This window comes from Echinops telfairi, unplaced genomic scaffold (genome assembly GCF_000313985.2).
Source record: "Echinops telfairi isolate 266 unplaced genomic scaffold, ASM31398v2 ScPeMD7_7469;HRSCAF=8507_0, whole genome shotgun sequence".
Taxonomy (NCBI): Eukaryota; Metazoa; Chordata; class Mammalia; order Afrosoricida; family Tenrecidae; genus Echinops; species Echinops telfairi.
The window spans coordinates 20,502,932-20,516,772 of NW_022111372.1; the positions used below are offsets into that span (position 1 = coordinate 20,502,932).

The 13,841-nt window shown below is 37.7% G+C and overlaps 1 non-coding gene across 1 annotated transcript; it reads left to right on the forward strand.

Annotated features, from left to right (window-relative positions):
• Positions 1–13,447: 13,447 nt before the first annotated feature.
• Positions 13,448–13,610, forward strand: LOC115873663. The gene has a single exon (XR_004048552.1). It is a non-coding gene; the product is annotated as a U1 spliceosomal RNA (small nuclear RNA).
• Positions 13,611–13,841: the final 231 nt, after the last annotated feature.

The following is a 13,841-nucleotide window of genomic DNA, read 5'->3' on the forward strand; positions in this document are numbered from 1 at the left end:
ATCTAGGCAGCTGCACCCTGGTGCGACCATCACAAAGCAAGAGACCTGAGAACTAGAAAGGTGAGGCTTCACCACCCATTTATCCCTCCACCTTTCAACCAGCACCACATGTGATTATTGGCCAGGCTGGCACAATTAACTAACTCAGTTTCCTTCGGGCAGAGGGACAGCAAAGCATCATACTGAATTGTAAGACAGTGATGACTGCTCTTGGACCATCTTTGCCCAAAGGCTTGTCTTTTCTCTTTAAAAGAGCAGGTGAGCATCTAAGAAAGCAAGTGAAAGAGGCAGAGTAACGTGAGGGTCTGCTTTTTATTTGCCAATCAGTTATTTTGGATTCCACTGGGAAATAAAGAGCTGGACAGGATTAGTTACTGAAAGTTAACATAAAATCATCATTATTATTAATAAGCAAGCAAGGACATGAATCCATACTTCCGATAGTTACCCACAGTAGTTAATTCACATGCAAAGTTGCTCTTTGTTCACCCCTCCTGGCTCCTGTCACCTGATGGTAGGAAACCTGCCACAAGGAGAAAATTACCCTAACCTTTCCCAGGCTTTCCTAGGGGAACACTATTTCAGATGGCTTCCCTTAAGTTCAAGAGCTTAAATCTACCTTTATATCCTCTCTTGATTTAATTTAGAACCTTCTTCATTCCCATGTCACTTTACTTTTCCCCCCTCCTCCTTCTCTCGTTTGAAATAGTTTCTATTTCTACTTGATTTCGTGTTTGTCAATTCTATAGCACGCTCTGTTGTAGAGGAAGTATAGAGTTGCAAATTCCTGCCTACTGCTTCCGTTTTCTTTGTCGCCAGACTTTCTTATTCCTGCTTTTCTTTTGCAACTTTATTTTTGGAAAGCAAACCTGAACAGGTTTGCTCTTTATTATGTTTATTTATTTTCTTTGTTTTGTTTTGTTTTTCTTAACCATTCCAACACCGTGCAATCCCATAGTTCAATCATATCAAGGAGTGTTGTACAATTGCTACCAAAATCAATTTCAAAACATTTTCTTTCTTCTTGAGCTCCTTGATGTCAGCTCCCCCTTACCCATCCAGTGCACACCAGAAACCCTTATTCACTAAAGATTCACCTATCCTGGGTTTCATAAACTAAAAACCATAGCTGAGGGAAGGTAATTACCTGGTAATCAGACAGAGTATTGAAGACATGATTTAATAGATTAAAATGATAAATAGACTTGAACAGTTAAAAACTTGTCTCTCTCCCTTCTGATACACTTTGAGCTTGATCTGGTTCTAATACTTTTTGTGGGTTTTTTTGTGGGGCGCAAGGGCATTATCTCTGTTGTATTTTGTCATTGTTGATAGACTTCTTGACCCTTTTCTAACTTTTATGCTCTTAAAAATTTCATTTCTGGTTTGGGAGTCGAGCCCTCAGGCCCCTCCACTGGCTCCCCACTCCTTGCGGGCACGCTGCATTCATCTGGCACTGGCTTTAAGTCTGGTCTCTCTTTCCCTGTGGAGACACAAACAATACCCTCCCCTTGGGTGGATCAATGCCCTATTCCCCTGCCACACATCTTTTCCTCCCCTTTTCCTCCCTCCCAGCCCCTTTTTAGTTGGATACCATGTGCACCCCTGGATTTGGTCTGGCCCCTGCCATACTACCTGGACCTCACCCCTGGAGTGTTTGTATACAGTAGCTTTTTTCATGTGCCCCTTTTGCATTTACTTTTCTGTTCTTTCTTTTTTTATATATGTAAACTTACTACAGCGGACTCGTTATAGTTGTCCTTTTGCGCTTGGCTTACTTCACTTAGCATAATTTCCTCCAGTTCTTCCCATGTGGTGATATGCTTCGTGCATTCATCAGTGCTTTTTAGCGATGCATAATACTCCATTGTATGTATGTACCACCGTTTTTTAATCCATTTGTCTGTTGATGGAAATTTGGGTTGTTTCTAACTCCTTGCTATTGTGAACTGTGTCGCAATGAAAATTGGAGCACAGATGTCTGGCCATGGTTTGTTTCTTGCCTCTTCTGGGTATATGCCCAGTAGGGGATATATAGAGGAAAGAATTAGGTGACAAAGGGTATCTATAGAGGTCTAAAGACTGGAATGTACATATGTAAATATATTTATATAAGAGTGTTGGAAAACACATCTATGTGCATATATTTATAGGTTTAGTATTAAGGCAGCAGATGGATAGTGGGCATCCACTCAAGTACTCCCTCAATGGGAGAACACATTGTTCTATTAAATTGACACTCCAGGATGCATGCCATCCCAACATGATTGCTGAAGGAAAATGTGTGCATAAGCAAATGTGGTCAAGAAAGCTGATAGTGCCCAGCTATCAAAAGATATAGCATCTGGGGTCTTAAAAGCTTGAAGATAAACAAGCGGCCATCTAGCTGAGAAGCAACAAAGCCCACATGGAAGAAGCACACCAGCTTGCATGACCATGAGCTGTCAAAGGGATCAGGTATCAAGCATCAAAGAAAAAAAAAATCATATCATTGAAAATGTGGGTGAGTGCAGAGTGGAGACTCAAAGCCCATCGGTAGGCAACTGGACACCCCCTTACTGAAGGGTTGTGGGGAGATGTGCCAGTTCGGGTGCAGGGTAGCAATGATGAAACATATAACTTTCCTTTAGTTCTTAAATGCTTCCTCCCCGCCACTATCATGATCCCAATTCTACCTTACAAATCTGGCTAGACCAGGGGATGTACATTGGTACAGATAGCAACTGGAAACACAAGCAATCCAGGACTTCTTCAGGACCAGTGGTGAGAGTGGCAATACCTGGAGGGTGGAGGGAATGTGGGGTAGAAAGGGGGAACCGATTACCAGAATCTACGTATAGCCTACTCCCTGGGGGATGGACAGCAGGGAAGAGGGCGGGGGGAGTGTGTCGTCAGACAGTGTAACATATGACAAAATAATAATAATTTATGAATTGTGAAGCATTTATGAGGGAGGAAGGAGTGGTGAGGGAGCGGGGAAAATGAGCAGCCAATATTAAGGGCTCAAGTAGAAGGCAAATGTTTTGAGAATGATGAGGGCAACAAATGTACATGTATGCTTGACACAATGGATATATGTATGGATAAGAACTGTATGAGCCCCCAATAAAATGATTTTTTAAATTCATTTCTATTTTAAAGGCAAATAAAATTTGAATGATATTTTCTCTACATTTTTTTTTTCTCCTTATGTGCTTCTTTTCTCCTTCCTAATCTGAGCACAGGGTTAACTGCCTCCAGGGTCACACAGACCTAGTGAAGACACACCCTCTGGCCATTTCCAGTGAACATGCTGTGATGTTTAATACAATTTAATCTTGCTTTCTTGTACTTCCTAAGTGAGAAGTTTTCAATAAAAACAATGGAGATAGACACGCTCCCATATATTTATTGAACAAGTGATTTTTGTTCTTTAACAATAGACACATAGATAGCATTTTTCTTTACACATAGATAGCATTTTACGTACCTTTCATTCCATATTTTCCTCAGTGATTCTCAAACTGTAGCATAGAAAAAATACGACATAGACAACGGAGTTACCTTTCTGGGGGTTTCATCTTCCAATTCAAAAGCATTTTTCTCTAATTTTCTCATTCCTGCCTCAGTGTCTGTTTTCTCATTTTATGTGGTTTATTTATTAAAAGTAAAAGAAATGCTGGAAGTAGGAGCTCCAGTGTTGGGCTTCTAACTGGAAGGTTGTAGGTTCAAGTCTTTCACCTAGAAAAAATGGTAATACTATCTGCCCTGATGCAACCGCCGATTCTCTTGGCATAGGAGTCATCTTCTCACACTAGGGTGTTTTAGTCCTAAGTTCAAGGTAGGGTTTTAGTTCCTTAAATCTACTGTAAGTGAGTTTAGGTAGAGTTCAGTTCACTTAGAGGGATGTTCAAACCAAATCCTTCTGTTCTGGCCTGTGAGTGGGTGTTGTGCCACAAAATGGTAGTTGAACGTTTAATTGTCTATAACACAGGGACTAGTCCACCAAGGTCTGAAAAGAAACTAGGTCAAAAGTGTTCAATTAGAAATAGGATAGTGGGTGTATGCTTCCCGTTGGGGGTCTATATAAGTAATGTTAAGTATTTTTCCCCATGGCAGGCTGTGCCACCTGGTTTACCCATCAAGAGAAGTATAATTGCGTTCTCATGTTTCTCCTAAACATGACTACCCTACCTCTTGACTTGAATTTCCAGTAAGATTCACTAATCACTCTTATAGGAGTGTCCGTAGAACTACGTTACATGGCAAAGATTGATTGGTATTCTCTCTCTTCCTACATCCTGAGAAACTGATCCCAGCTCAGACAAGACCCCTTTTCTTGAAGTGGTTTTTAAGATGTACAAAGAAGCGGGTAATATATGATTCATGGACTCTAGGCAGGCTGCCTTTGTTATGGTGTTTAACCTTATAGCAGTAGTCTCAAACAATATTTTGAGATTGACTAACTTCACTAAACATAATGGTCTCCAGTTCCAACCATGTCATGAGTGTTTTGTGGTTTTATCACTGTCTTTTATGGATTCATAGTATTCTGTTGTATGTACGTATCAGAGTTCTTCTACTGAAGGGCGTTTGGGCTGTTTCAGCTTCTTGTTATTGTGAACTGTGCTGCCATGAACAAGGAAGAACATGTTTGTCTCTGACTTCTTTGGGGTGTGCACCCAGCAGAGGTATTGCTGGGTCATAGAGGATTTCTATTTCAAGTCGATTTAGGTAGCATAATATGGCTTTTCACAATGCATATTTACAGGCCCAACAGGGGTGTGTAAGTGTTCCACCTCTGCTTGCCCTCTCCAGGATTTGTAGTTGTCTATATTTTTTAATTGGACTATCATTGTGGATATAACGTAATATCAAATCATTGTTTTGATTTGCATCTCCAGACAGCTAGTGATTTTGAGTATTTCGTCATGTGTTTTTATAATTATTCCAGAGTCATTTTTTGTGTGAACTGCCTACTCATTACTTTTGCCCATGTTTTAATGGAATTACTTAGGTTTTTCAAAATTTCTTATTGCAGTATTGCAGCAGTATTCTATCTGTTTTAATAATTAGTCCCATATCCAATGTGTCATTTCCCCATTTGTGAGCTCTCATTTTACTGTTTCGATGTGTACATAGGTGTTTTATTTTTAACAGTTCCCCGTCATCTATTTTATCTCCCACGTTGTGTGCCTCCTTTGGTGTTCTGTGTGTGCCTTGCAGAGGGGCCTTAAGTTTGTCTCAATTTTCTCATTGATGATCCTGATAGCTCTGGGATTTACATGTAGGTCTCTAATCCACCTGGAGTTCATTTTTGTGTGTGTTTATTCTTCTGTTGATGGAGTCCCAGTTTTTATAGCACCATTTGTTGAAGAGAGTGTCCCTTTTCCGTGTGGTATTTTGGTCCTTTGTTGAAAATCAGCTGTGTAGAGGTGGATGCTTTCATTTCTTACTGTGGTTCTGTTCTCTGACTTTTGAGGGTGTCTAATGTCTGCCGATGGTCCAGGATACCAACTAGTCACTGTTTTCATGCTCTCTTTGCTTTTCTAATGATGAGTTAGGCTAGCAGGCAGGTTCTGTCATTGTGAATGTGTGTTATGGAAAGTTTTGCCCCATCCCCATTGTGGTAGTTACAGAATCTGTTGTGAATTTGAGTCTTGAGAATGAAGGGGTGGAGTTTAGCTGGTCAATCAGGTCGCAGCTTGATGACCTCATTTGGAGGTGGTAAGGAGATAAATAGCTCACTGGAGGCCAGACAAATGCTGAATCTCTGTGAGATATTCCTGCGGACCAGACACATGGGGTTATGCTAGAGCTCTGGAGCTGTAGGAGCCATGTGGAGACCCCTGCCAGTGCTGAGATGCTTAAAACACTACTGGATCTACAAAACTTCCCACCCACCGGCCTGTGATCTTCTTGAATTCAGCATCATGCATGTGTTTTGTGAGTCTGAAGAGGATTTTATAGATTGGTATGAGACATATTGGCTAATATTGGACTTATGGACTTGATCTGGACTGGGCTGGCCTGTTTTCTCAATATTCCATTGCTCCTGTATATAAAGTACTTTCTTATACACATATGAATGTCTAGGAATTTGTTTCTCTAGTCTGCCTGGACTATTCTACCCATTCACTGTTGGTATAAATAGTACCTAGTCATTTAATATTTTAATCTATAGAAGTTAAAAATTTATGTATTGCAGTCTAAAAGATGGCCTATATATCTATCATTTCCATTTCTCAACAGCCTTTTAAATTCTATACTACCAGTTAAACTAACGATACTATCAATAGAATTACCTTATGCCTCATAAGAAAAATGACTTATAATGTTCTTCAATAAAATGTTAATGATGTTTCCATAATCAACCAGGGACATATATAAATCATAGATACATGAATGGATTTGGGGCTCAAACTTAATCATGGCCCTATTATAAGAACAATTCATTCTTATAGTATGGTCCTGCTTGCTGGAGATCACTGAATATATGAATTGCCAAGTGTGGTAATGCTATCAGAAAGAATAGTATCTAGGGTCTTAAAGGCTTGTCTTAGAACAAGCAGCCATCTAAGTGACATGCCCACTACGCTAAAGAAGCTACTAAGTGAAACTTCTACTATATGTAATCCATGTGGAAGAAGTACTCCAGCTTGTCTGATCCCAGGGTTCTAAAGGATACAATTCAAATTTGGAGGAGGAATTGGTAACAGAGCTTAAATTCTGAACACTCAAGTTTTCAGATGGTGATGGGTGACAGTGGAGCCGTAAATCCATTTGCAGGATCCCAATGTGGAATAAGCCTCTGGTGAATTCCCTCTGAGTATCATCCAGGGTTTTAAATAGTCTAGCTTTTAGACAGAAAGTGTGGTAAAACTGATTATGGCAGATGTAAGTAGGTTAGATTGTAACACCTTACATTTTAATCTCTCCTTTGAGCCATTTAAAAATAGTTTCTGCTTTCTTTTAGAGTGATGTCTTTCTCTCTTTCATTTTACCATTGTTGTTGGGTTTTGTTTCACGTGTTTTTCTTTCTATGAAATTTGGGATAGATAAATCCTTGAAGATTAATAATTACCTAAAGACATGGCTGGGGAGGTTGGGAGAAAATGGGGAGCTAACAATAACAATTATAAGAAAGAAGAAAAGGTAAAATTGATTGGGGTGTAGATTGCACAACCCTTCTATTGAATGGAATGGCGTGTAAATTTTACGGCAATAAGACAAAAAGACTGCCTAGTTAGGAAAAAAATTATTAGTCTTAGAAACCCTCTACAGAGTTGCCTTGAGTCAGAATAAACTTTATGGTCATGTTTGTTTCATCGTGTAGTTCACAGAATGAGTGTTTCGCTATATTGACAACATCAGACTCAGAAACAGAAAAGAACTAAAGCATTAGGGACAACCTGACCATCTATCTATCATGCCATCTTTTAGGGAACTAAATATGATCATTGTTTTACAGTCTTTGAGGCACTTAAACATTTCAAGTCTGGCTGCCTATGTTGCGGTCATGTGTCTTGTTGGCCTTACTGGAGATCCTCAACAGGAAAGCACTTGGCAGAACGAATCTCATTTTTTTTCAAGACCCACCTAGATTGTACGCAATGTGTCAAAAACTAATACTCACTCGCATCACTGTCCTCCACGGCTCCACATAACAAGTTTCATCTCATTATAATCTCACACTTTTGCAGAGGATTTCGTGAATTATCTAGATTGTAGCTAATGTCCATTACTACTATGATTGCTCTTTCCTTTCCAGGATTCATATCAATAGTGACTGTTTTAATTTCATCACACCCATTCTTCCAATGTATAGGTCAGATAAACTTTTCTGTAGGAACAGACTGGTAAATATATATGAGTTACACATTAAATGACCAATTTTATAATGCATTTCATTGAGAGAAACCAACTTACATCATGCAATATGTATTCTTCAGATATTTTTTAGCTATTTAGCCAGGTAATAAAGCTGCAGCTGGCTGAACATCAACTGAAATGATTGACAACAAGGAGATAGCAGTTATTGGAAGAGGAGGAACAAGAAAATTTGAACTGCTTGACTCTTTTAAATAAAATTATTAAAAATAAATTAATAAAATATTTTAATTTTGTACCTTATTTCATATTTCTTTTAACTGACTAGAAATTTCAAAAGGTTCTCTTTTTGCCAGTTGATTTTTTTCTTAGCAGTTTCCTGAACCCAATGACCTCTCCTTTCTCAGCAATAAACTCTGTGCGAAGTCTGTGCTGCTTTCCACAGCAGCTCTTGTAGCCGTGGCATTTGCAGTAGGTGGTGACAACATTTCTGAAAATTTCTGTCTCTGCTGGAAAATAAGAAATGTACTGACATTTCCAATTGGAGAACAATAGCTCTTCATTAATTCTGAATTGTAAATGCCACTCTGGATCTTGGTTTTCTTTGATTTCCTCTGATTTGGTAATTTCAAGAATTCATTTCTTTACAAAACCCCTTCATAGTTGAGTGTGTATGGTAACAATTTTGCACATATGGCTTTTAGTATTGTCTGTCATATATCATATGTAGGAAATGAGTTATTTCTCTGTTTGAACACTACAGGTAACAATTTTATATGTTTAAAAATTGTTTTAAATACATGTATTACCAGCATTAGGATACATAGGTAGTCTAGACAGAAAGTTAAGTATTTCTGGATTATGCAAATATATTTTGATTTACTAATGTTCATAGTCAAAGTACTCATTTTATTTAAGAGGAAACAACGGATTGGATGCTTTTAGTAAAAGAGATGTATGTCATGAATTGGCTAATTTTACCTCCCTGTCATAACATTAATGAATCTTCCTATTTGAAATAGATGTTCAAAATCTCTGACATGTGGACCTAAATCTAGCTGTGATATTATCATTGACTCAGGGCTGGATCACGTTTGATCCTATTGTGTATGGGGTTTCCATGAGGTGCAGCTGACTCACGGATAGCTAACAATAAAAACAATAGTCTTTGAGTAGGGATGGCAATAATTGGAAATTTGGGGAGCACCAACAAGTACATTTTGAAATATAGCAGGGATATTTTCCATTCCTTAACATTCCTGACCTCAGTCTCTATGGGAGTCAAACTATGAGACCCTCACTCTTGTCCTGGGCAATGTGGGACCTTGGATCACCCTGTGATTCCGCTGATGCATTCACTTCAATAGTTCTCTTTCTTACCGACCTTTGACAGGTCTTTTTATATGTTTATGGTCATCTTTTATCGCAGATATTTTATTCCCTCACAGGACACAGTGAATCATAAGATCTTGGTCATAGTTTCTAAAATAATATTTTAAAAAACGATGCTCCTATTGGGAATATGGAACCCCTGGGATACAAACTGCTAATGTAAGAACAATTAGTACTTGGCCATGAACGTTAGGTAAACTTGCCCTCACTTTGAAGCTTTTGAAGCAACCCTGACAGCAAATTATTTGTCACAATCAGCTTTCACTGCAAGTGCAGCTTTTAAACCACTTCAAAGGTCTCGAGCCTTGTCTTGCAGCACTAAAATGAGGCGAAATAAACCCTGGATGCACTTGCTCTGATTTACATACCAGTTTCACTTCAAGACACACTCAGCAATGGACATCATTTGTAATCTGGGGGCTACCTGCCCTTGTATTCTTTTTATCCAATCTCCTCACTGATAATATTTATTATTCAAATTCAAAGACGTTTCCAGTCAGTCACGTTAGTGCACTCTTCCTGTGACTCGCTGGCCAGTGCATGCTAGCTATGCCTTTTAACTGGCTTTGCAATCTCTTGTCCTCTAATGGCTGGGACTCTGAGCAGTTCTTTTCCAGGCCTGCATTTAGGCTTTGAAAGCAAGCTTCTTGGTACCTGTCTGTTTTTTATTCTGCACCCAAGCGCAGTTTGCCCTTTTGCGATGACGTTTTTCAAGACAACGACAGAAGTGCCAGAAATTTTGGGAGGCATTACCCAAGAGCTCAGGCTGGGGGAGGAGCTTTCCCTCTCAGAAGTACTTCAAAACAGATTTCTCCACATGACGTCAGTTTGTAGGATTGGTTCCCTTTCTAAATGACAAGTAATTCTAGGGCGGGTACCTTTTATGAATAATTTCATTCTCAAAACTTAGGAACTATTGGCACATCAAGGCTATTGAGCTAAAAAATAAATAAGAAAAAAAACGAATATTGAGCTATATAACAAGTAATGCACTGCACCTCATCAATAAAATCCTGAAACTTGTGTTTTTTCATCAAGTAGTCCAGAGATTAAAGGAAAATAATACCGTGTGTAAAATAAATAAGAGATTTTGAGTATGAACTGAAACTATATTTTGATTTGTGTCACATTATAAAGTCCTATGCAATTTAAAAAGGAATAGAATATTTGTTGCACTAAAAATAATTAAAGCAACTAGTATTTGTGTGCCAAAGAATGGTTATAATACAAGATCTTATTCTTATTGAGCTATTTTACCATTTAATTATAATCTAAGCTCTTTGATCATAACATCTTGATGAATAAAAATAACTGGGAACATTTTGTTTTCTGACTAGATAATATTTTCTTTAATTTTTTTGAAGAATTCTTTAGACTTAATGAAAGTCTATGATTAAAAATAATCTAATTACTGTTGAAGTCTAATTTTCAATTTGAGTGAAAGGAAATGCAACATTTTTAAGCTCAGCAAAGCCTCCAGCATAACAATAATAACAATTTTTTTCGTCAATAAATTGACAGCAGGTGTACATACTAACTTTGATAATAGTAATGTGGTAACTGATTTGAAAACAAGAACTAATTTCAATTTTCTTGATGTTTTATGTGCTCAAAGAAGCACATTTTTCTCCCAAGTCTGGGATTGACTTTTATGTTAAGATGTCATAGGCTTGTTATTTAAGACAACTTGCAATTAATGCAGTAGACCTTTAACTTCTCTGACATATGATTATCCATCTATCATAAAAATAAAAGCTTATAAAATACTATAAATGGAATTAAGCAATGAAAATATACAATTGCACAACCCCTCTCATTTCTTCTGATTTTAAAACTATTTGACTAACTTATCTACCATTACTAGCTATATTTTAATAATTATATTGACTACATATTTAAATTAATATTTTGATTTATTTTTTCATATTATCCTGATGGGAACAAAATTGGCACAAACTTTGATAGATAAATATGTCAAAATATATTCAAAATTTAAAAATACATATTCTTTTAAGTTCCTATCTTTACCATAAAATATACTCAAAGACGGTCAGTGTTTTGGATTAATATATTTATTGTAGGTTTAAGGGACTTTGCTGGAGTAAGATGCTTCCATTTTACTCCATACAAGGTGATGATAATATATGCATGATATATTTTTTATATCACCACCCAAGCCAAGCTCATTGTTATCCAATGGATTCAGATATGTAAAGTAAAAACCCCCAAACTTCAAAACCAGTGCCAGGGAGTCAATTCTGACTCATAGTGATCCTGTGAGACAAAGTAGAACGACTCTTATTGATTTCTGAGACTGTAAACTTTTATGGGAGTAGAAAGCCTTATCGTCTCCCTTGGAGCAGCTGGTGGTTTTGAACTGCTGACCTTGGAGCTAGCAGCCCAACATGAAACCCACTGTGCAACCAGGGCTCTTATTCATATGTATAGGGACCTCATGTAGGGTTTCAGATACTACAATTCTTTAAGAAATCAGATAGACACATCTTTCTTCTAGGAAGTGACGGGTGAGTTTGAACCACCAACCTTGAGGTCAACAACCCTACATTTCTTCTACAGAGCTTCCTTTCCTCCCAATCCCAAAATCTCTCACCACAGCTTTCTTATTTCAAATGTGCTCATATCAGTCTCCAAACCCAAAACAAAACCTTTTACCATCGAATTCACTCCATCTCATATTTATCTCTGTTGGACAGAGAAGAACTGCTCCACAAGGCTGCAAGTCATTAGAAAAACAGGCTACCATATCTTTCTCCCATAAAGGGGCTGTAAGTGCTGAAGCACAGACTTTTTGTTAAGAGTACAGTGTTTAACCACTATGCTACTTTTGTCTCCCCAGCACCCCCTAAAATGAGTTTTCCATTTCCCCAGACAAATAGTCAAAACTGTTAGCACTGGGACTTGCACCACTTTTTGAAAAAGAAGTAGGCAATATTTCAGAATAAAAGTAATTTTAAGGGGGAAAAAAAAATCTAACATTTTAACTGATCTGGAAAACCCAGAATTTTTTGTATGAATCCACTAGAGACAAGCAGGAACGGGTTTTGGTAAATATAACAGCTGTTTTCCTTGTTTAATTGCCTGTTCTCTTACAGACATCTGAGTTGGAGACCTTTGCCCAAGACCCTTCCTTTTCTCAGGTAAGTTAAAATTGGAATCATCTAGTTTGTACTGCTCCAGGGTTAGTAGTCACATTGCATTTTAGTTTATGTGCAAATCCAATAAATTCTTGGAGGAAAAAGTGAGAGTCGAGGAGTGTCAGGTTTCCCTTGGTGACTGAGATTATTAAAACATACACATACTGCCTAAAGAGTAAAATTTTTAAGAAGCCTAATGGACAAAGGAAGTCAATGAGATCCATTCTTTTTTTATCCAATTTTTAACTTTTCTTTTATGCTTTGAAATTTGCTGAAATAGTAAAAGAGTTACATTTCCATTTCTATTCCTACAGAGCCCCACTAAATTCTGTAAATTTCCTCAGTGTCCCACTTTGGTCTGATGCTATAAAGAGAATATTCTTCTCTTGCTTTTAATTTTTATAATATATGCAAGGGTTATTTTGCATCTAATATATGCAAAAACAAAAAATATTCCATGTAAATGAAAAGGTATTTTTTATTCCATGTAATAAGCATTAAAGGACTAAAATAACTACTTTAGTAAAGTAAAGCTTTAAAGTAACTACTAAGTAACTGACAAAAATAATTTTAGAACTAAAAATATTAATTTTTAATCATGCCTCACACAATCTCATAAGATGTTTACAGACATAGTTCTGTCGACTCTTGGTCAATGTTTAGCTCCATATTTATATCCGTTCACATTGCAATAATAGGTGATGAGATAAATGACTTTCCATCAATTATCTTAGGACTCTCAAAGCCTACAGAGATAGACAATTTGCCTGAACAGCACATTTCTTATACCACCTATGCACATTTCTCACCCCATTACTATACACATTCATCAACATGGTAATATAATAAATTGCATGTACTAGGAAAACCTGAACATTCCCTGGACTCACGTGAGTCCAGCAGGCCTAAAAAGAACCATGGATAGAGTCACATCAGATACTTTTTCATTAGGGATCAAGTGATCTCGTTTGAGGAAGTCAAAAGGAGAAAGAGTTGAAACACACAAACTGTATCTAAAGAAAATAAGTACTATGAGAAAGGAGGGAATAATTTGAGGTTCTAATTGTTCAAGTGTATATTACTAAAATGTTATACCTACCTGGTAGGGGAGATACCATGATCATAAAGGTGGTTTTCCAGGGTGAGGCTTATCCATAGCACTCGGGATGTGCTGGGCCCTGCGATTCCCCCAAATGTGGGCAACTCGCCTGCATAATTTGTGGTAGTGAGGGGCTGCATTTGCGCTCTCCCCTAACCAAAAAAAGTGATAATAATAAAATAAAATCCTCTGAGGACACAAAGGAAGCCCATAAATGAAAAAAACAAACAAACTCCCAGCCATGGAGTCAAGGCTGACTCACAGTGACCCTTGTTGGGTTTCTGAGACTGGAACCATTTACAGGAATAGAAAACCCAGTCTTTCTCCCAGGTACTGCTGGTTGTTTTGAACTGCCAACCACGTGGCTCACAACCCAATGTGTAACC